We start from the raw sequence: 24,551 nt of genomic DNA on the forward strand, positions 1-24,551 counted from the left end.
ATTTCCAAAATCGCTGGAGAGATAATAAATAGTTCCACATGCCGAACCTTATAGACACACAGGGAAAGCACTTGTGTGCTTGTATTAGTAATTATATTCACTGGCTCATGGGCCAGTTCTGATCCCAGAATTGCTATTCCATAAAATATGACTTCAGTCATGATCGTAAGCACACTTAATTGCAAGCATTCATATAGAATTTGCTTCCAAGTAAAGTTGTTAAGGGTGGGGCACTGCAATGTGATTTTAATATAAGCAGAGCAACACACCGATATTTGGAGATAAGTGCTTGGCTCAGAAATTTATGACCAGAGTGTGTGTTTTCCTGTTTCCCGCCTTTGCCAGTTGAAAGTGGAGACACACAGTGACTTACAGGCAGCAGGAGGTGATGATGACCAGAGCCAGAACCACTGTGGAAGAGAGAGGAGATTTAACAAGGATGGCAACAAATAAGAGACAAAGCCAGCTGGAAACAAAGTATCAACAACTCCCCAGTAAAGAACTGGTGCCAGAAACCTCCAGAACAGGAGTGGCCCTCCAGATGGGTGCTACAGTTCAACAACATCTGGAGGGCCAAAGATTCCCCACACCTGCTTCCGAGCATCACTGAAGCAGACAGGCTTTGACAGCTAGTGATGCGAAAGCTCCCTTGGCTTGGTTAGTTATCATCAGCTTGGTATTCGCAAGCTTCTTTTCAAAGGTCTCAGAGAAAATGTTCTTCCCGCCCTCAGAATCCCTTTCTCTGTAATGTTGGCACATGCAAGTTGATGGTGCCACGCATGTGCACAGTATCATGTATTTCTACCACCATCTGCCCTGTGGAAAGGATCCTGAGCACAGGAAGCAGGTGGAAACACCTCAGAATCTGCTTCAGTTGGACTTTCCTTCCCCACTCCCGTGGCCTTTCACAAAGTCATCTTTCACCAATTGTCTGAAGAGGATTCTGGGAAAGAGATTGGTGAAGGAGAAGACCACTTGCCAGCTTCAGTTGGACTTCCCCCTTCTGGCTTCCAGAAGGCCATTCAGCATTAATTGTCCTGTGGGATGGATCCTGATTACTTGTTATGTATCAACTGACCTGTGGGAAGGGCTCTGGGCGAGTGAGAAAAGCAGGCAAATATCACCTGAAGGCTTGATCTAGCTAGGCTTCCCCCTCCTTCCATCCACAGCGCTATCTACCACCAGTCGTCCTGGTTGGTTATTGGTTGGTTGGTTATTCCATTGATATCCTGCTCTTCCTCCCAAAGGAGCCTATGACAGGAAGCATTTCAAGAGCCCCTCTAGGCAGTTTACAGTCTAAAGCAATGGTGGCCAAACTTGGCCCTCCAGCTGTTTTGGGACTACAATTCCCATCATCCCTGACCACTGGTCCTGTTAGCTAGGCATGATGGGAGTTGTAGTCCCAAAACAGCTGGAGGGCCAAGTTTGGCCACCATTGGTCTAAAGCATTCCTTTAAAATACCACCAAAAGCAAACACTAAAAACAAATTAATAGTCTTTTAAAATCAAAAAAAGAAATAGAATCACCAATCTGAAAATCATTCTACATAGTAAAATAGCATGCTAAAAAATTGTGCACTTTAAATCATTAAGATTGTGTGCCTAGTTAGACTTGCCTAAAGCAAAACTTTTCAGCAAGCACCAAAAGTTCATCCGAGGTGCCTGTATAATACCAATGGGCAGGGAGTTCCAGACGTGCTGCCACAATGAAGTATTGCAAGGGCAAACTGAACACGGCACTGATAAAAGTGCCAGTTCCACAGATCAAAGCAGATAAGTGGGCATGACAATCCTTCAAATTTAAGTTGCATTTTTTTCCAGTTGGTCTACTCAAAGCATGATTACATCTGGATACAACTCTATAAAGTCCTATTAAGATTGTGGGTCTAGGTTTTCAACCACACAATATGCTCTTAAAATCAAGGAACTGTTGATTTGAGAATTTTGAATTGTGATAACCTTTATCTGGTGGTCCCCAATACCTTGCATCTGAGGGTCGCCCCTTGTCCTTCCTAACCTTGTGTCAAGCACTTTGGCTATGTAGCTCAAGAAAAAGGACCAGGAGAAAACACCCTGTTTCTGAGCTCAGGCAGAGCCGGCTAGTAAAATTTTAGAGTGTATCTGTTTTCATTCACTCTTCAGCACCTTTGTACCTTCAGGCAAATCACAGATCCCATATATATTTTGAGAAGTGGTCGCCACAGTGATGATGGATGCAACACACCCTCTATATATAGTACGACAACAACTGGGTGAGAAGTGACACAATTCTTTTACCACACATTGGACGCTATAAACTTTAACTTCAAGCAAATGCAAGCCGTAAAACACTAGTGATGGCTATACCAGATGGTGCCGGCTGTAAGATTTTAATAGATATCTTTATTCTTTTAGGACATTTTCTTTATACACTTTCTCATAAATCTAAAACAAAAATACCTGCCTAGTGACCAGCAGGTCGTAGATGATCGATGATTTTACTATACCTTAGATGTAATAAACCATACATGGAGATCAGTGATATGTACAGTATTCAGTCAAAGGCAGAATAGCAGGATTCTGGGTCTAGACTTTCATAAATTAAGTGAAGTAGAAACTTCTAAGAACATGGGTCAGTAGATTAATGTACTCTGGGTTTGCATAGCATGACTGGGCATGTGTTAACAGTGTGGCCATCACTCTTCTTGAAGGTTGCCAAGTAATATCACAAGGCTCACAATAAAAAGGAAAGCATATGAGAAAATATATCTGCTGGGGTTTTATCATTATTTTGGCTAATTATCTGTGTTTTATTAGTAAGGGTTAATGCCATTTTAGAAATCCCAGTTGAGACCTCTCTCTCTCCATTGTGAAGTTTATCTCATGCCCTAAACTTGGAAAAGCTTTTCAACATAATCTGACTTTTCTTTATTTATGCACTGGGGGAACTGAAGCCACTAACCTCATTGCCGACATGCTTAGATAAGGCGATTAAATTCTTATATCATGTCTGAAGAAACCAAAAAATGTATAGAATTTACATGCTGAGAGTAATGTGTTATGCCCGAAAGCACAACTGGATGGAATAAAGATGGAATCACTTTTCTAATTAGTTAACAAACAGACATAAGATAGCATCTCTGTTACGGAAAGCATTTTAAATAGATGCTTAAATCCTAAGATTTCTGTGGTGGCCCCTCTACTTTGGAATGCCCTCCCCAAAGAGATATGATTGGCTTCAATATTAATTACAATATTTTCAGAGACCTTCCTATTCGCCCCAGCATTTTAGATAACGTTTTAGTCAGGGTTGCCTTCTCAGTTCCTCTGAGAACATTTCATGTTTTCACTCTGCTTTTTAATCTTGTGGCTTATTGGTTTATATACTTTATTCTTAAATTGTGTGATTACTTTTCTTCACAGGGTTGTATCCCATCCTGGAATCTTCTGATGAAGGTTGAGTAAGAAATAAGGTATATATATATATATATATATGACACAAATAATGGGATACGTAGTAAATTTCTGAAACCACACCATTCAAAGGTTGGAAAGTTTGATGGCATTGCATAGCCTGTGGTGGCATTTGCAGTGTTGCCATGTAGAATTCTACGCACAACTTTTATAGAGCAGCACATGTTCCACATTCAAACCAAAAGTGTCAATGGTACGATGTTGACCCAAGCTGTTCTCGTGGTCTGGTTTCTCATGCATCATCTTGTGGTGGAGGCCCATTAACTAGCAGGGAGTCGGAATGCATCTGCGGAGCTGCAGAAGCCACCAGTTGTTTATCTATCTAACAGAGAATTCTTTTGACAAGCCCATCACTACTACTGGAAAGGAATGCTATATTTGTTTGGAATGGATATCGAGGTCAGACCTATTGGGAGGGCTTCATTTTCACCCCAGAGAGGGCTTTTGATGTTAGTGATACCCTTCAAACATAGTTGCCCTTGCTATGCAGAGGACAATCTTATTTCCTGAATGTGGTATCTTCACTCACTTGTACTTTTCCTGCAGAAAAAAAGCTTAAGTAATATATCCCCTAGGTGACTTTTATTAGCATGCAGTTAACCCTGCCATTAAGGATTTGATTCCTTTGTAACCCTCATCTAAAGTGCATGGAATTTACATTTAGGTATGGAAGTTGCTATACAGCTCTCAAACAAATGTGCTGTTGTTTCTCTTTATAGACAGTTATCATGGTAATCAACAAATAGGTATCCGTCCCCCATTTACTCTCATTCCTAGATGCAGCAGTGAAGCAATGCATTTGGGACAAAAGTAATACCAATATAATTTAATAATTATACACAGTACAAAAGTCAGAAAGGAAGATCCTCATAAGACGCTTCGGATGCTTTGTGTTCTGCTCAGAAACCAATCATCCTAAAGCTCCATAGAATCAATGGCGATTTCTTTCACCCAATTTCCTGCATTCCAGATCAATGTGCTGAAAACAGGAGGATGCAGGAATGAGACAGTCTCTTAGACCAGATGCACATTGTACATTTAAAGCAAATTCCCCACACATTGAAAGCGCATGACTTCCCCCCAAAAGATTCTGTGCATTGTAGGTTCCCCTTACCCAGAACAACACATCCCAATCTGCTTAACATGCTACAGGATGTCCGGGGGGGTGCAGATGGGGGGTGTTGCATGCTTCGAATGTATGGTGTAGATCTGCCCTTCGACTTTGCTTGGATAGGCATTTCTGAGCCTAGATGAAGGGACAACTTCAACAACATTCAGCACGTGGTTAGAGCTGTTGAGTTTTCGTTTTGCTCATTTTGAGCCATTCAATGAATACAGATGAAGACAGACAAAATAAAGCACTTCACACAACATACAGCTGTGGAATGAGGTTACCAATGACTATCTAACTTGATATTACCAACTGACTGGCACAAGCTCCCAGTAGATGGTATCCAAGTAAGTTTTACTCAGAATAGACCCATAGAAATTGACATTAATAAACATGAATAGGTTAGGTCCACTGAATTAAATGGAACTACTCTGAGTAGAAGTTATAACTAGAGATGCCAGAGATTAAATCTGGATTTTCCTGCATCTAAAGCCCATGCTCTTCCATTGAACCACAATCCTCTTTTATGCTTGAGACCAGTAACCTTTATTTCCCCTTCCAATGATCCTTGAATGTGGCAACTGGGGAAATGGAATTAAGAAATAATGTGGGGAGAAACCAGAACAACTTTGGAGGCATGCCCAGAATAAGAAATTAATATAGGACTCTGCAACATGGTCCACCAGTCTTTGCAACTCACAGGAAACTTCAGGAGTCAAATATCTGTGGAAAGTGATGGTAGCAAATTTGGAAGTCACTGTCCTAACACATCCTGCTATGATATCTAATCTTTTGACTTTCCTATTTAACTTCCAGCTGGGTGTGTAGACAGTTAAAAATGAAGCGTGCTACTGATGCTTGCCTATATTGTCTTTGGGTCTCATTACAGCACAGCAATGCTCCACATAAAGCCGAACCCTTTTTCTCACTGGCAGCTACTTAACTATAACAAGACTCCATTGTCTGCCCTAGAAACATAAAACAAAAATTAAAAAGAAAGCCACCTGTAATCTGCCGGCACTCAAAGGAAATATAAGCTAAGGTACAGGGGGAGCAGAGATGCAATTCGCCTAACAGTCCAACAGGCATTCCATTTGCATTCCTTTTAAATGGTGGGACTTATATGAATACACCTCAAAGCATTCTGGTGGTCTGAAGAGACCAGGGATTTGCAGACTTTGCATCTGCTTTTGTTAAAAGAAAAAAGAAAAAGGTCTGTTTTGCTGCTATGGTGACAAACATGTCCAGGAAAACCTGAGGACAAACGCCACTACTTTACGTTACTTCAGTTGCAGAGTGACAAGTGTCAAGGAGAAGGTAAAATGATTAAGTCTCCACTTTTTTATTTTGTGAACTGCTTTCTGTTTTGGGGAAATATCAAATTGCAACAATCTGGTGAGGGAAAATATTAGAGGGGGAACAGCGACTTGCTTCTTGGGTTTATTTTTCTGTTAATCTAAGAATGTGTTCATTTCACTGGGTGGAATAGGAGAACATAACTACTTGCCAACGTCATTGTATATTTAGATTTAAAAAAGCAAATCAGATGGAAGTCATTAATATAATTTGGAAACAATAGCGATAGGTGTTTCATTTCTAGATTAACAGGGATGGGTAGCAGTTTTCATGTCCAATATTATCTTGGCAGCTGGAGACAAAATTAAAGTGAGTACTAAGGACTATTAGGGAACTTTTTTTGAAAAAGAAGAAGTGGGTATGTACTTTTGTTTTCAAATACTGGCATTTGCATTTAAGTTTAATTTCATGCTTTTCTTTGGCTCTCACTTCTTTCACATCTGTTCACAATACACAAACACAATGTGCTGTTCTGGAACCATTTTAAGTTCTGGTAAGCTAAAATACATCGTTTTTTGCTGTCCATCTTTAAATTCCTTGGAATCAATGTTTTAAAATAATGCATCGTCATGGACTGGTTGGACGCAGAGGAATGGTGGGAGGAACCAGCTGGGAAACCCCCAAGCAGTGGCGTAGCTAGCCGCTCAGGTGTTGGCTGCGGCCCATGCGTCCTGCAGCCATGGGCAGGGCAAGCTGTCCATGGGAGCAGGGGGTGCTGAATGGAGACTCTCCACCACCTCCCCCTCAACTGTAGGGTGACTGAGGGAGAGGCGGAGGGCAGATGTAAGTCCCACGCTGCCATTTCAGGCAGCGCGGAACCTGCAGGCGCCCAAGCCACCATGTCACTCCCAGGAGAGACACATGGCTCAGGCACGCTGCAGGCCCTGCGGTGTGGCGCCCAGTGCCAGCCATGTTTCATTACGTTTGTTGACTGAACTAAAAAGTTTAATGAGCCCATTTTTAAATTAAAAAAACGACAACTCTTTTTTGTCATTTTGTAACCCCCCTCAGTGATGACACCCAGGTCAGACCGCACCCCTCGCACCCCCCTTCCTCCACTACTGCCCCCAAGGGAAGAAAATTCAAAGCCCGGGGAGTGGTGGTGGGCAAACTTGTCACCTATATAGAGTATAACTGTATGCAGGATTGCAGCTGGCAATTGGCACACTTTATGCTACAGTTAGAAATGAGGGGAGGGGAATCAGTGGGTGAAGGGCAGCCGGGCAGGAAGTAACTGTACCACAAACTGGCTTCTCATAAACTACATCACTTTGAGAGGAGCAAGGTGGTGAGGAATTTGGCGCAATGCAGGTGCAGTGTTGGGAGCCCCTGATTGGCTCTTCTGTTGTGCCATCCTCACTACTGCCTCTTCCCTTCTGGAGAAGCACATTGATGCCGATAACAGGAGACCAGGTGTGCAGCAGCCTCCCTGCCCACCAACTGCTCCTCAAGTGGGTAGGAACCAAACCAAAGTAGCCGCGCTTATGTCCCATTCTGATTAATGGGAGCTCAGCGAGTAATGACTAACTTTTCACATTGATTTCAATAAGACCTACATGTGGCTTACTTGGTCCAGATCCAGTCCAAGAGAAATGAATCTGTCGACCATCTGCCTATTTTATTCCGCAAATGATCAGATGTGTGATTTGGTTAAAAATGGGGTACTCACATTAGCTATTTTCTTTGGCCACATATACTTGAAATCCAGTCTAGAAAATGAAGACTATAATCTAGCTAACTTAAGTTCTTTTCCATTGTGGGAGACATTTAAGCATGTGTTTCAACTCTCTCGCTGAACTCAATGAGAATCAAAATATTGGCTGGACTATGCCCAATATATGCTTGTCCATGGATAGTTTAGCATAGCTATTTCTGTTTCCATTGAACCATCACATGTCAGCTTTGTCTGCAATTGAGAATTTCTAAATCATTTTTTTAAAAAATACTTTGTTGTTGTTTCTATAAACCTCAAAACACATTGTTTGGTTTCAGTTTCAGTTACTGGCAAATGTTTAAGAGTGGTTTGAATTCAGTCTGATCAAATTTCTGGTACTCATTGCTTGCATGAGCGTTTTCAAAATTACTGATGGAATTGTTGGTATTGATTGCCTGTTGAACAATAGCGTGTGTTCCGCTTTTATCCAGTTAGAGCACATATTCTTCACATGTTCTGAAAGCACAATGGATTTGTGCATGTGATAAAAATAATTGTTCTGTCATTCTATATGAACCATTTGTACAATACTTAAATCATTTGAAAAAGCAACAGCCTTTGGAAATAATTTACAGTGCATGTGAATCAGATCAAAATGTACCACACTCTTTCAGTTTGATGCTGCAAATTTAAGCAAATAAGGAATGTGATTTGGTAAAATATATTTTTTGTTAACTGATACAGATTTTGTGATATTAAGGAGTTAATGTTCATAAATATTAATAAAACTATATCGGTTCTCATGGCACAAGATTAGACCATAATGTTCTCTCAGATCAGCTGATTATATAAACAAAGCACTTGCTCTTTCTGGTGCCTTCTTTTGTTTCATGCGTTGTCATTCTTAATTTTTTTATTATGGCTATTGGAAGACAAGTTTTTTGATAAAGAGAGGGGGATGGTGGGAGCTCAAAAAATAGTGTTTGTAATCTGGCTACAGGGTAAGTGAATGACTGGCAGGGAGGCATTTGGAGTGGGTCAGATCCTTTCAAAATTTCATGGGGGATGGAAACCCATTCATTTCTGAAGAATTGTCTAGAAAAGTTTGGAAAGAACAAAGCCATGCCAAATTGAGATTGGGAGAAATCTCTCATCACCATTCACAACATGAAATTGAAAGATGGCCCATTCTCATCTTATCACATTCCTCAACAGTTAGTCCTCACAGAAGCCAAGTATTATTCAGTTCTTTTCCTGCCCCATCTATATTTAGTTTCAATTTTCAGAAAATGCCAATGTAGTTAAGAGAACGAGCAAGATGCTTGAAGTCCCCTCTTCAAATCAAAACATAGCCACAAAATCACTGGGTGGCCTTAGATAAGTTTCTGCTCCTCATATATGGATAAAATATCTTGGCCTATCACACAAGATTGTTGTGAAAATTACTGAGATACTTACATGGAACATTCTGAGTACGTATGAAAAAGGCACTAAGTGTATTATTGTTGACCTCGCAAATTGAAGTATCTACTATATTCAGAATACATACAAAGAGAAATAACAAGCAAGCACATTTCTTGGTGAAGTACATTTCTGGGCTGGGGGGGTCCTATACAGTGAGAAGAATAACAATTTAGCTAAGTAAACTGGAATTGTTTTTAAATATTATTGACAGACTGATAAAGCCAGCAGGCATGGAACTTGGTCGAAAGAACAATAAAATCCCTCGCCTCCCAATTGTTTTTCCTTGCTCTACAAGGTCCAGAGCCAACAGGTTGGTATGTTCATAAGGATTCAATCTAGTTCTGAGCACAGTGGGGAGTTTACTTGATGGCTCTTTGAACTGAGATTAATAGCTTAGCTAACCCTTTTTGATCCTGCCATTTTGAAATGCTTTTAGGAATAGCCGATTGAACCCTTTCCCCCGCATAGGCCTCACTTACCTTTTACTTCATCATGGCTTTCACTTGCTTCATTTTTATGATTAAAAAAGCATGGCTCTAGCAAGGTTTGGAAATGACAGCATATGATTTCTGTCTTCTGTTTGTGCCGTACTGCCGCCTTAAATACTTTAGTGGCCAATCATGTGCAAAGTTGTTATTTCTAAACTATAACACCATGAATCCCCCTCTAAACAGAAATGGTCAGACCAGAGGTTACCCTTGAGCAATTTGATTTGGCTCCCTTAACGTTTTGAAACAAGCATGGAAACTAATCAAAAGTTTTCTCAATAGACTGGTGTTCATGGCTTTCAGTCACAGACTGGGACTAGGAGCTGATGGTGCTGTTACCATATCCTGGTTTTAAAAATGCACATGGAAAGCAACAAATATACAAAAGATATTAATGACAGAACTCAAACAAGAATACTTCATAGGGAAATCACAGTGCTGACCCATCTGTTTCCATTGATCAGCCTCAGATCCATCATTCTGAAATTATGAAGACAGGCATGAATGAGAAGAACAAGGAATGATGGCAAGATAATTCTACATTTGATCTTAGCTGTAAAGCTGTGAAGGAATTAATGACATCAGGTAAGGACAGAGCTGAGCAATAGCCTCCCAGCAGCAGTGTTGCTGCCACTCACCAGGAGAAAGAGAAGTGGTTAGGTCAGGGCTGTACAGGTCCATCGATAGGACCACCAGATTGGCTCTGCTGATGTGCTTGTTCATCCTGAACTCACTGCCTCCCCCATCATGACAAGCAGTAGAGAAGAATGGTTCACTCTGACTCCAAGAATGAATCATTTGACATTAAAGTCCATTGAAAACTGAAATTGACTTCAAAGGGCATATAGTCAAACTGGTGTCCCTTATAAGGAACAAGCTCCTGGCAAAGTTTCTGAGCATTCTCCATCAATAAAAAAAATCATAAAATGAGAGGGAGATGGTAGGAGAGAGATCAACCTAAAAGTGGGATAAGATAGCTATTGAAGTTTCAGATTTCTCTCGCACCAAATATCTGCATTTTCCCATCTACTCTTTTGAAAACACTGCATAGCATGGGCATACATGATCTGATCTGTAGGTGAATCCGAAGCACTTCTCTTTCCAGCCAGATAATGGGATGTTGATTCTTAAAATGGCTTTCTGATCTCTGTTTCTTCAGGGTTTCCATGTTTGCTTAGAGAGTTATCTTGCAATAAAAGCCAGGAAAAAAAGCTTCAATTATGTGTACTTGCAATCAGGTTTGGGAAGAGTTAAAAGCCTCTTCTCAGATAATGAGATGATGGTCATTGTTGATTTAAAACACTCTTAGCAGGTGTGCAGAAGACTTTAGAGTTTTGATGTTTGAAAAGGCTTTTCAAAATGAAGGTGATGATCAACTAGGCATGAATTGGTATCTGCTGTTTTTCATTAACCTTTTTGCCAAGGTCAAGAATTCACACAGACTTGAACAATTATTTACAATTTTGATAAAACTCAAACCATTCAGAAAGTGGTGCCTGCACTCTAATTTCCATCCCTTAACAGTACCGGCAGGTTGCCAAATCTGGTTAGGAATGTACTACTATAATCTCTCTCGATTATAGATCATTCATGTAAGTAATGAATAAAAAAAAATACCTTCACTCTAAGTTGACTTTGCTTGCCCTCGATGACAAAGCTGACTGGCTTGTAGCACCATGGCGTCACCATTTTCACTGCATAGTCTCTGATCAGCTGTGACCACTCTGTGAGTAATGGAGGTAGGAGAAAGAAGAAAGAAGTCCTAACCAATAGTATTGTTGTTGTGTTAAAATTTGTATACTGTACTGCCCTTCATCTGAAGATCCCAGAGCAGTTCACAACAGAAAAAATACAGAAGTGGCAAACAGAAACAAGAGCTAAAATGAACCATGGCACTCAACGGGATTGCAAAACATGAAAATATTTGGTGTAGCCTGTTATCGCAACAATGTAATGTACCAAACTTTCTCATAAATAGGAATTAATATATGCTTTCCCATAGACGCTGGCTATGAATTTAGAGAGGATCATACACTAAACATTGCACACTCCTAACTAGGTAATTTACTTTGTTAGGAAGAGCCACAATCATCAAACCAGCAACTCAATTCATAAACTTTATTTGATGATTTGAAATGAGGGAATTGATAAAGGTAGTAGCAAGTGGTGGAGCAGAAACAACAACCCAGGGATGATAAATGAACTTGGAAATCACAGCATAAGACAAAGACAGAGACTGTCAAATTGTGTCTTTAGCTGCTATTATTCACATGTTTCCAGATATATCATACTTCAATACAGCCGTGATAGAGGAAGCAGGGCGGTTGCAAAAATTGTGTAGATGACTGCTCTGCCGTCTTTCCTTTCCCTCTTCCAAGAACAGGAACATTGTATGCTACATGATCTAGCTGGCCAAAATCAGGAGGAAGCCCTTCAGAAAACAGCCATCAAGAGGGAGGAGAGGGAATTTAGAGGTTATGAGATGGTTGGAGTGGGGAGCCTTCTGGCAACAGGCTCTAGACTGTGGGTTGACTATATAGTGCTCAGCTTCAGATTAGCATGCCAGCAAATCTAGCTGTCCGGCAAGGCTTAGCAATAAATAGATACCTCTACCTTGGTGTTGTTTTTTTACATGATCAGACCCTATCTGTCCTTTCTGTTGCTCAGTGTAGATAGCATATTTCAAACTGGTGTTGCTCACTATAAAAATATGCAGTCAGGATACTTGATAGTAGATTAAAAGCAAATGAAATTAAAACTATAAAAACCCACATCTCCGATATCTTTGAATCTTAATACACTCCCTGTGTTACATCCCCTCCGCAAATATTTCTATACAAGACACATTTTTCATCATGAGTAAGTGCTTTCAGATTTGTTGCTAATTTTTATATTTCTCTATCCCCCCAAGTGCAACATGATCCACACCACATAGCACCGAAGCCCCTGATGCTAAGGCAAACCTCAGCTTAGGCGAGTAGTTGGGGTCCAAAAATGCTAAACTAAAAAAAAAAAGGAGTAATGTTTAAAGGAGACAGCCAGACACATGCGGTGAGCAATGCAATTAAAGTGGAAAGAAACTCTGTGCACCATCACAGAATAATTGCTCAAGGGGTTTTGTGCTTGCCTCACCCTTTCCCAGATGCAGATGCATTACCATAATACAACTTTTTAAAAAATAGTTTGCGGGCGCATGAATAGCAGCAATAACATGATCAACACATCCTAAGGAGAGATTGGGTGGGGAAGGAGAAAAAAACCAGGAAAGAATTGTTGCAGCTAAGTACCAAAGAAAACAAGGGCTGAGATACATTTCACTGAAATTTGGGGATCCATCTATCAAGGCAACTCACCCTGTTTTCTTTTTCAGGAATGTCATGCGACTGTAGAGGCACTCAGTTCACATAAGGTTCAGTGACTGAGAAACTGGTCCAGGATCAGCAAAACACAGAAGCATCTAGAAGAACCAGTTTGATGATTTGCAAATTCAGTACGTCGCAGTTGTGATCTGGACAAACGGTGAAGCATTTGTCTGGTTAAAGCATTCCAAAAGCTACTGAAAAAGCCAATTGCTATCAGGTTTAACACGTCAAAAAGAGTAGCATGAATTGACTAGGTTTCCTGTGGATGGTTTCATTAGCCAGCAGCCTCCCTTTCCATACTTATTCTTTTTTATATAGATTTTTACATTCATGTTGGTTTTGTGACACTATTACCGCACAACTATGGATGCAAGTTTCAAGCATACTCCCATCAAAGAAAAATCCTGCCCCAATCCCAAATATCCCTTCATGAAGAAAAAGAAAAAGAGATAGGGAGCTTCCAAATGACCTGTTTATTGAACATTAATCCTAATTTGTTTTGGGAGATGCAAGACTACATGGGCCATTTGATAAGCATTCATTACGATTTGTTTGCAAGGATGTTCAGTAACCCTGCATCAGAACAGGCTTTTCAGTGAATTTCCCCACCAACTATAGCAAAAATCTGATCTCATGAGAAAGCAGGTTAGGGCAACCTGAATTCGCAGGAATGTGATTTAATTCTGCCCCCAAATAGCAACAGTTTGGAGGTGCCCATAGAGAAGAAAATAAAATAGATAAAATAAAATAGATAGCATAATGGCAGGGGAGATGTCTTACCTTTCAGGGGTGCTATACAGTGGATGAGGGAAGGAGAGGATGAAACGACACAAAGGAATCAGATGAGGGAGAAGACCTAACTGCCTTTGATGGAAGACTTAGAGGGTTTGGCACAAAATTTGTGATGTAAGATGGCCATCCTAGCTGATAGCACGATGGAGGAAATACATGTAACATGAGAAACTGGATAAAATAAATTCTGGAAAATATGTAACAAGTTTCTTTAAAAACCTCGGTTGCCAAAAATCCATTTAGCACATCTCATTGACCCATTTACAACATTAAGTTCCTATCCAGGAGCAACAACAAGGAAGCTTTGAAGTCCAACAAGGATGTGAGGAACCCATATCTTAATTCTTTCCCAGAAAAAAATAAATAATTTATAAACTGGAAGGATATTGCTGCAGCAGCAGTGGAAATGGAGTAGTGAGAAGTGGAATGGCAATATGCAGACAAACAGGGGAAAGTACCTTGATTCAGACAATTGGTCTGTGTACCCCAATATTAGCAACAATGATTGGCGACAGCAGCTTTCTAGGATTTCCCAGACCTACAAGGAGATGCCAGGGACTAAAAAAGGACCTTTTTGCATGTAACACATGTGGTGTACCACTGAGCTATGTTCCCTCTACAGACCCATCCTCTGTTACAGTTGTCCATATGGAGACAGGGTAATGCTGTCCAGATTGTGACCTGGCAACCCTTAAAGGTTAGGAAAAAGCACCATCTTGGTGTGTGGCCCTGGCAACAAGATCAACTGCTTTACAGACTCCCCAATCCATCCCTTGACTAGAGGATAAGTCTTTATTCTTTGGACCCCATTGGAGCTCAGTGGATATGCTCCACACTACTGTACTTTTGTCTGTTATTGATTTCTCCCCCATCTCCATTAACAATGGAGGCCAGGCGTGCCAACTTGAATAAGATATTGTGGGGTCTCACCCCACATAATCGATCACATGACGCAGTGCGCACACACCATTTGAATGGGAATGCCCGTCAACTTTGTGGGGGCTTGGCCTCCTCAAATATTTCATTGTGGGAGCTGAAGCCCCCACAGCCCCTAAGTTGGCTCTTATGATGGAGGCAGAACCACAGGAGACATTAGCAGATCCAGTACTAGCATCTGTTTCTGAAGTTTTAAACAATTATCTCCAACAACCAGCAGAAATATTAGGCACCGTGTTGTATGAAGTGGGTTTGGAATGTGTTCAACCCACCAGATTGGTTTGGAAATAATACAACCATTCAGTTTGAAACTGATTAACTTAAATCTCATTTTAAATCCATATTCTCTCCCCCCCTCCCCAAGTTGGAAACACTTGAGTCAAAAGCACCTGGGGGAAACTCTGATACTTCAGAAGGATCGTTGGATCCAATCTGTTGTTGCTCATTCCTGTACGTAGCATTCATTCACCTGGCATGATCAAATTCCAAATAGCCTTGGAAATGAAACGGAAAACAAAGTGAAACTTGTTTCTGTTGACCTTAGGTGATTTTGATAGATACTGATGGTGTTTTCCTCAAAGGCCCATAATGTAATACTAAAAACCAATATACATCATGTTAAGTACTGCAGCTGTAAAGATCTTTCATGGGTAATCCTGTTGAACTCAGTGACATGGCTCAGAAGTAAATTTATTTTGTGGCTGTGTAGTCTCTGCTTCTTGGGCTACTTGAGCCCAGACTGAACCCAGGTACCCATTTCATAAAGAGCTTTTAATAAAGAAGAAAGTTGCAATAAACATATTAAGTGTGCTTTACTCACATTGCCGAGCTACAACATCTGGGCTGCATCACCCACATCTGTGATGCAGTAACTTCCGGACAGGCTAGGAGCTCCATCATCTGTTTCTTTAAAGCAGGGGAAGGAAATCCTCAGTTTGTAAACAGAGTTTTTCCCAAATAGCTGAAGGTCCTCCAAGCTGGAATTAGACAAATCAAATAGCTGATTACTTATCTATTATCAGTGTTAGGGGATGGGGAACCTGAGACCCTCCAGATGTTGTGGGACTACAACATCTCACTGTCATCCCTGACCATTTGCCATACTGGTTAGGGGTCATGGGAACTGGAATCCAACAACATCTGGAGGGCTACAAGTTTCCCTTCCCCGGTTCAAGGCATACAGATATCCTTGAGGTTGCGTAATTGGCTAGTGTTGGATGGTTCATACACATATTGGAAAAGGGCCTCCCCGCCATATACATGGCAGAAAAGTGTAGACATTTGCAGGCACCCATCACATTTGGAATGTAGCATGTGGTGCAGTTCATTCTTCATATATGCATGATCCTTGCTTGTAAATATTTGCATTCACCACCACAAATGGAGGGGATATTCTGATAAGTGTGAGCTGGTCTGATATTACTACCATTGTTGCTGTTATTTGTCTGGTGCTTAATAGTACAGTGGGCTGTACAATGAATAAAATAGAGCAAGTCCCTTCTGGAGCAGGTATCCAAATTAGTCTACAAAACCATATTTTCTTCCTAACAGCTCAGAATCAGTCATTAATTACAGGTCTCCAAAAACAGTTTTAAATTTTAATATCTTTTTTTATGGGCTTCTTGAGCCTGCTGAGATAAAATAATACACACTTATATCGATGTAGAGTAAAATGCGTCTGGTGAGTTGATTTTTTTTTTTTAATGGCATATACTTTAAATTCAAAGAATTCCATTTCTCTGCGGTCAGAATTACAGTTCATAGTCTATTTTATATGTGGATAATGTCGCCTCATTAATTTTTCAAACTAAATATGACCTGAGAATCATTTTAAATTATTTGATTCATGGGGATCTTTATGAAATAAGATTTTTTAAAATTATTATTAAGACTGAACCTGTATTTTTTGAGTGCAAGTTTCAAAACTTACTCATGAAAAAATGATTTGATATAATTAGTATTAATTCTGAACTGTTACATGCATTTTTATTAGTCTCAACAGATTTGTTCAGTAGAAAAACACTGAATTAAACCAGAAACATACTGAACTGGGGCTGTAATAGAAAATAAGAAAGCTTCCTTAAGATTCCGATCACTGTCACTCAATAATTGAGTTAGCTATTGTGGTGGTTCATGCATCCAGACATTCCATATATATCATACTGAGAAAATACATGATAATGCAATGTAGAAAAAATATGGGGCTCTGCAGTACAATAGGGTCTATTAAGCATACTCATAAGATGGCATTTAGCTCTAGGACACAAACAAGGGTTATAATGCTTACATAAGACCACTGTGCTGGTCCCGGGGGTCAGGTACCGTGGGTGTAAGCAGAGTCCACACGAAGAGGGGCGAGGTCCGAGGCGGAGAGCCGGGCAGGGAACAGGAGGCTGAGCAGGGAACAGGAACACCGGATGAACAGGAACAGCAGGCCGAGCAGGGAACTGGAGCATCGGATGGTCAGGAACAGGAAGCCGAGCAGGGATCAGGAACACAGGAAGGTCCGAAGCCAACAACGACGTTGCTCCCGCAACCTGGGGCCGGGCTGACTGGGCTTTTATCCTCTTCTAAGGCCGGGGGCGGTCCCGGCCCCCAGGAGCCCCGCCTCCTCTGGCCTTAAGGCGAGCACTCCTCCTGGGGGCAACCAGTTCCCTTCGCCTCTCTGCCCTAAGCCTCTGCAGATCAGGAGAGGCCGAAGGGTTACTGGGCCCTGGAGGAGGCTCACCTGTGGCCACTGAGTCGTCAAGCCCCTCTGGGGCCAGAAGGGCTTCACCTGGGGCCAGCTCCTGATGCTCTGTCACAGGTGCAGGCTCTTCAGCATCTAGGCCTTGCCCCAGTTCAGCCGGCCCTGGAGGCGGGGACTCCTGTGCAGGCTGGGATTCCTCTGGTTCATCCTCTGAATCGGAATCCCAGGCCATCACAACCACACAAGCACATCCTACCTCTGGTTTACCAATGTCAGGAAAACCACAGCACACACAGTAGGGATCCATCCGTTCTAGGGGTATACTCCAAATTACAAAGAGAATCAGAATGATTTGGGTAGGTTCTTATGTTTCCAAGTTGGGTGGTACCATGAACGAAGTGGATCAAGGTAGTTCAGGGACTCCCTGAGCTTCTGTGGCCTTAGCTGTCCAAAACATACACAGCCATTTCACCCAGCCAATCCAAGAAATGAGACCAAGTAGAATAGAGAAGCAAACAAAGTTTAAGATGGGAGGGAGGAGAGGGGGGATTTTTCATTTTGATGGACAGGTTTGTATCACACTGAATTATTTCCCTATGGTACTCCAATAGAGTGATTTGAATAAAGGATTTAAAACTGTCCCCTCGCCCTCATGTAAAGCAATTCCTGTCAGTGACCGTGCTGACGAGGGCTGCACTTAGGAGGAATGGTGGGAGCCTCCCTCTCCCCTTGCTCCTGAGGAGGATCCTGAATCTTCCCAGGAGCAGGAGGACAGTATAGATTTGGAACAGTGGTTTGCAGAGGGACATAGTTCAGAAGACAGAAGCTGGGAAATACCGGACAGGGAACAGCTAGGAGAAGATGCACTAGGAGAGAGAGGGTTAACAGATTCAGTGTCTTTGGAAAGCATCCATCTGCTCAGTCCAAGGTCAAGAAGAACCGATGAGTTGACAGCACAGTGGTTATGAGATCAGGTTACATGATGCGGTAGTGACATGGGTGACTAGGGAGGAAGTGAGTGGAACCCTTAATTGGGAGCACCGCCATTCCTAGGAAGGTATTCTTTGTTCTCTTGCTGTGATCATTAAAGTGCCTGGTAAGAAGACTCCTTTTCCTTTGTTCTGCTTAACTACAGTGGTACCTCGCAAGACAAAATGAATTCATTCTGCGAGTTTTTTCGTCTTGTGAATTTTTCGTCTTGTGAATTTTTCATCTTGCGAAGCACGGATTCAATAAGCTCAAAAAAGTCTTCAAAAACCTCCAAAAAGGCTACCACACCGCGTGCTATGAGTTGCTCCTCGAAGTCAAGTCGCAACTGCACCTCTTCAAGCAATACACCCTGGGTATTAACGGTTTTAAGAAAAAGGAAACAAATTTGCAAGACGTCTTGCGAAGCAAGCCCATAGGGAAATTTGTCTTGCGAAGCAACTCAAAAAACGAAAAACTCTTTCGTCTTGCGAGTTTTTCGTCTTACGAGGCATTCGTCTTGTGAGGTACTACTGTATTGCCAAAGGGGGAGAAAGCCAATTCCCTGAAGCCTGGCAATTCCTTCCCTTGTGCAAGTCACTGGAGTGATCTTCGTTGTATTCCAAAAATCTGTGAAAGGCAGAAGCCACCTGCACCAATGACCCTTGGAGTAACAGGGCCCTTTCTGAGAGGATGGCATTTTTTCCCAATCTCAGTCTTTCCTGGAGATCCACGGTATTTTGTCCACCAGACTCTTCTCCCATGCAAGTCAACAGAGTTCTCTCTCTTTCACAGAGACAAGGGATGGTATCCCCTCCCAATATCAGTAGGGAGCAGAATCCATCAACGGCCCTCAGAATGACATTTCACCCACCCCATTTTTTCTGGGGATCCATGCCCGTTTTTCTACCCCCTGCCCCTACGTTTCCTATAGTAGCTACCCCAAAACTGTCCATTTTGAAATGTGTCTGCTTGATCAACTCTGCAGGGATGTTTATGACTGCAAATTGTATCCAATTCTGTTAGAAGGGGGTGTGTTATAGCTGTTTTTAGATTTCCTGTTATAGTAAATGGAGATAGGTATTAGAAATTCAGTTTTAACAGATCTAATTCAGTTTTGAATATTGAGTCAAACTGGGAAGACCCGGGAACAGCTCTGAACACATATACAAGTCATTTCTTTTGGCTGGTGCCCAGCCCTGGGATATAGTACATTCTCCTATGATGGACAAAAAGGAACATCCCACCCAGATCCAGTTTATGTGCCTGTGTCAGAATACTGCTTATTTAAATACAACCCACTGATTCAAATACTGTTTAACTTTGAATCAGTGGGTTGTATTTAAATAAGTTATTGCACAAGCGGAAGTCACTTCAAGGATTCCCACTAGTGCAATTGGACTACCCATGTGAATTGAACTGGAGTGGAAATAGTTCTTTTTTGGAGGGACTGAACTGGATCTAATTCCTTTTTAAAATGAACTTTCCAAGCTCTGGATTATGCACGCAAGAAACATAATTAGAAAATGTCTCTCTCCTAATTCTTCTTAGTAGCACTTCACAAACACTCCCAAGAGAGAATAATCTTTCCATCACATTTTATAATAAGAGAGAACAGTGTTTCCAGGAAGTATTTCCCTTGAGTCCCATTTTTAGAAATACTTTGAGCTCTTTAAAGAGTGCTATAGAAGCAAAAGTAGAAGGGAGGGGGTGTCCAACTCTGCAAGTATTCCACAAGTTAGAAAAAGCAATGATAAAACTGTTACACATACAGAATTGTGCATATTAAAGATCAGATGGCAAATAACTGAAACAACAGATCAAAAAACCATGTCAGATTGGCAATTAACATACATGTAGGAGTTCTACAAAATGTCTTAAACTTGTATTTAACACAGCTTTTTCTAATTAATCTAGACTTTTCAAAAATAAGTAGAAATTGAGTATATAACAGTAGGGTTGTGGTTTTTTTAATAAAGCGTTTCTCAGACTCAGTGTTTGCCTGTTTTCACCATAGACTAATGAATATAATTTGACAGTCTTTCCATATTCTGAGTATGTCCACATTTTTTTTAGTCCACTGAAAGATGTTAGAAATATATGGGAACAAATACCTGGCATGCTGGCACTGTGAAAGGAAAGGCGGTTTTGAGAAGGATCAGAGCACACTTCCACAACAAAGTGCAAGTCTTTGGCATTATGACAGCTGGAAAGAGCATGAAGATCACTTTGGAATGCTGAAGTGTGTAGCTGAGCCACAGTTTTGCTTGACAGTCTCTTCCGTCTACATTGGAATCCTGCTTTCTGCCAGTTGAGTTAAATGATACCCACTGGTGTCTCTTTCCTAGAACCTCTTCCTCTGCCATGGCACACCCTGCAGTGGCCTCTCATGTTGTGCATCCAAACCAAGTATTGCGTCTGGTATTCAAGTAATGCAAAGTATTTCATTAGGAAACAAACAAGACTGTTGGTTTTCATGGCTAAATAGCTCTTCAAATTAGAATGCATTTATTTGTCTTTTTTAATTTTTAACAGTTTTCATTCCTCTTTCCTCTAAGATGGGAAGCACAGAGCTGTCCACACTAGATCTAGGATATCATGGCAGAATCATAAGTGAAGAGCCACAGTTCATTGGTGGAACATATTATTTGATGTGGAGCATCCCAGGTGGCATCTCCAGGAATGACTGGGGAAGACTTTACTGTCTGAGACCTTGAAAAGCCACTGCCAGATAATGTCACCAATTGTAAGCTAGGTGGACCAATTGTCTGACTTGGTAAGAACGTAAGAGCCTACTAGATGAAGCCAATGGCCCATCAAATCCAGCATTCTGCTCTCACAGTGGCCAACCAGATGCCAGTGAAGGCAGCTTCCTATTTGCATGAGCCCCCAGAAAATATACTAAGGTTAAGGGCCTCTGAAGGTTCAGGTTTCAGCAGATATCTGAAACATTTTTATAACTATTGCCCTGCAATGAATAAGCTTTGCAAATGTAGAAGGCAGCTTGCACAAACGGCCTTGGCCCAGTATACCTGAAGGAGCGTCTCCACCCCCATCGTTCTGCCCGGACGCTGAGGTCCAGCACCGAGGGCCTTCTGGTGGCTCTCTCATTGCGAGAAGCAAAGTTACAGGGAACCAGGCAAAGGGCCTTCTCGGTAGTGGCGCCCGCCCTGTGGAACACCCTCCCATCAGATGTCAGAGAGATAAACAACCACCTGACATTCAGAAGACACCTGAAGGCAGTCCTGTTCAGGGAAGTTTTTAATGTGTGACATTTTAGTGTATTTTTGGTCTTTGTTGGAAGCCGCCCAGAGTGGCTGGGGAAACCTAGCCAGATGGGCGGGGTACAAATAATAAATTATTATTATATAATTATATCTTTCTTTTACCTCCTTCCTTTTTGCAACCTTGCCCCCAGAAAGCCTCTATGGGGGGAAAATGGGGGGGGGTCTTTTGAGCAGTGTGAGCTGTGTTGTACAGGACTCCAAAGGGAAAGAGGAATTATCTAAAACTGGATGGTTCTACCCTCCCTCAGAGTGCACTTGAATCATGTTCCTCTGTCCAATTTCTGATAATTCTGCCTCTCACTCATAAGGTTCAAGAGGGGACCCCAAAATCACCCAGAGATGATTTTAGGGGTTGTAAGGGCTGCAGAGAGGAAGGGGATATAGAGATAGGTTGTGCAAGCACCTTCGGTTCTCACAGCTATTGAATACAACCCTCTACCTAAGAGTAGATTGAAATGTGCTGTTTCTAATAGGGTGGTGTCCTCACATAGGCCAGGAACACTTCCATATTCACATTTTCACATAGGAAATCCACGTATTTCATGGCATCTCCATCTCAAAATACACGTGGTGGGTTGTTTCATAGCAAAGTTCTCCTGTCCAAATGCTTATATATCAGGAAGAAAATAAGGCCTGAAAGTATTTTTCCTGAGGCATTCCACATGTAGTGGAATTTTCTCGTTCAAATAAGTAAATTCATGGGTTCCAGGGTGATGTAGGGCTATACCATATATGCCTTGCCTGATGACATGAGGACCGCACCATGTGCACTGCCCAAACATTTGAATCATACCTTTGTGGTGTGCCTTTTCAAAATAGCTTTCAAAATGGACAAATGTGCTTGAGTTCTGAAATCAGAATTAAACTACTTCATATGGTTGAAATCCCAAAGTCGTATGTGAATATTTGCCTTTGGTTGGGTGCTTTTGTGCTAAATACAAGTTTCAGAGCTTTGAAACTTCACTAGTATCTGATTCCCATCCCCAAACACTGTAACTCTGTTTTTCTTTCAGATCGTTCTTGTTTACTTTTGTTAGCTGAAAAATTAGTGGCTTATTAAGCAATCAAGGCTGAACCATATAAAGATTCTTCCAAAATAGTAACTAGAAACCCCACATATAATCTGTGGTCTCATATAAAATCAACTGATTGCAATTTTATTAATGATTCCTTCATAGTTACACATGGAACTAATAAGGACATTGGTTACATTTCTTGGGTGGTTTCTTAAAGTGTTTTCTAAAATTCTAACAGCCCTTTTCATGCAAGAGCAATCTGAAAATGATAATGTGACTAACCATTTGCACTCTTTCCTCTTCAATAAGTTATAACAAGAATTAGATTTTTTGCAGAGTATTGTTCCCATACAATATTTTTATTGGACTTGTACAGCATTATTATGACATTTGCTTTCAAGGCATAAATGTAAATTCATTTTATTTTAATTTAAATTCAACTTCTACGTGAGAATATACTTTCCCGAGATTAAGTTTTACAAGATGTCCATGCAATTTCTGCAGAACCTGACTTACAATTCACCTTGGCTTATGGAAGCAGCATTTGGGGGAAACCTGCTAAAATTGTGTCAGGTTTAGGTTGTCTTAAAAAGGAAACACATATTTGCAGACAAATCTTTCCTTACAAATAAGTATTTTCTTGCTTTAGATGTAACTATATTTGGTTGCAGTTGGTGATAGTTGTATAAGTGTAATGCAAATCAATTTATCAAATAGTCTGAAATTTGGAGAAAGCCCAAATGAAACTTCTTTTTTTCACATAGCATGCCTGTATGCTATGTGAAAGGCAGAATATGGCTGTTGCATGTCGAGGTCCCCAGGGCTACCCCAATAACTCACACATCACACAGAATTTTTGTTTAAGGTTTTTGGCATAATTTTGGCCACAACTTTATTAAAATACAAACTTGTGAGTGGTTGCTTAGGCATTGGTTGCAACTATCTGCCCCCCCCCCATGGGGGACAGACTGACATTCCGCACGATGCGAAAGTCAGAAAAGGAGAATACACTTGGGGGTAGTGACAGAGCAGGGAACCTGCCCTCAGCCCTCCCCAAATGCAACCAGGAGCTCTTGCATGGCCCGATCCCCTTGACAGGGTGGACAAAAGCAATAGTGAGACCCTGTATTCCTTTAATGGAATCCCTTGCAGCAACATTAGAGTTGTGACAATTTGCGCAGTAGGCAAAAACCAAATGGCCCCAGCCAATCAGCCAGATGGACAAAATCCCTACTGGGCCCCTGCCCCAAGAGCAGACGACCTCATGACAGGCATAGCAAGGTCAAAGTGAACAACCCAAATTCGGGGGGGGGGGATGGGATGGGCAAATCGTCACAACTTGTAAGGTTTCAGTTAGGCATTGGTTTATGGTTTGGTTGGTTGAGGGGCATGGATTGGCTGTGCCTGCCCCTCTAATGCTGCTGCTGCAAGGGATTCCGTTAAAGGAATCGAGGGCTAACTATTGCTTGTCCACTCTGTCAAGGGGGCTCGGGCCACTGCAAGAGCTCCTGGCTGCATTTGGGGAGGGCTGAGGGCAGGTTCCCTGCTCCATTGCTACCCCCAAGTGTATTCCACTTTTCTGACTTCCGCAGGCGAGCGGAATGTCAGTCTGTCCCCCATGGTGGGGGCAGATAGTCGCAACCAATGGCTAAGCAACCACTCACATGTTTGTATTTTAATAAAGTTGTGGCCAAAATTATGCCAAAAACCTTAAACAAAAATTCTGTGTGATGTGTGAGTTATTGGAGTGGCCCTGGGGACCTCAACACGCAAATATAAAAACTGTGAAACACCAGACGTTAAAATAAATTCCTATACAGATCTGCCTTCAGGTGTCTTCTAAAAGTCAGTTGTTTATTTCCTTGACATCTGATGGGAGGGTGTTCCACAGGGCCAGAGCAACACCCTTAATTCAGCCCCCCAAATGTTATTGTGTAGCCTCCCCACAACTCAAATGTCAGGTCAGAGGGACCCCTG

At 41.5% G+C, this 24,551-nt stretch overlaps 2 long non-coding RNA genes across 2 annotated transcripts; one reads left to right on the forward strand and one right to left on the reverse strand.

Annotated features, from left to right (window-relative positions):
* Nucleotides 1-279: 279 nt before the first annotated feature.
* Nucleotides 280-12,987, reverse strand: LOC309368908. Its single transcript, XR_014167963.1, has 4 exons — nucleotides 12,880-12,987; nucleotides 11,144-11,250; nucleotides 1,079-1,251; nucleotides 280-410 (listed from the first exon to the last, which is right to left on the reverse strand). It is a non-coding gene; the product is annotated as an uncharacterized lncRNA (long non-coding RNA).
* LOC309368909 lies at nucleotides 5,693-12,996 on the forward strand. Its single transcript, XR_014167964.1, has 3 exons — nucleotides 5,693-5,881; nucleotides 9,250-9,348; nucleotides 12,897-12,996. It is a non-coding gene; the product is annotated as an uncharacterized lncRNA (long non-coding RNA).
* Nucleotides 12,997-24,551: the final 11,555 nt, after the last annotated feature.

Source organism: Podarcis melisellensis (genome assembly GCF_964234715.1).
Source record: "Podarcis melisellensis genome assembly, chromosome: 4".
Lineage (NCBI taxonomy): Eukaryota > Metazoa > Chordata > Lepidosauria > Squamata > Lacertidae > Podarcis > Podarcis melisellensis.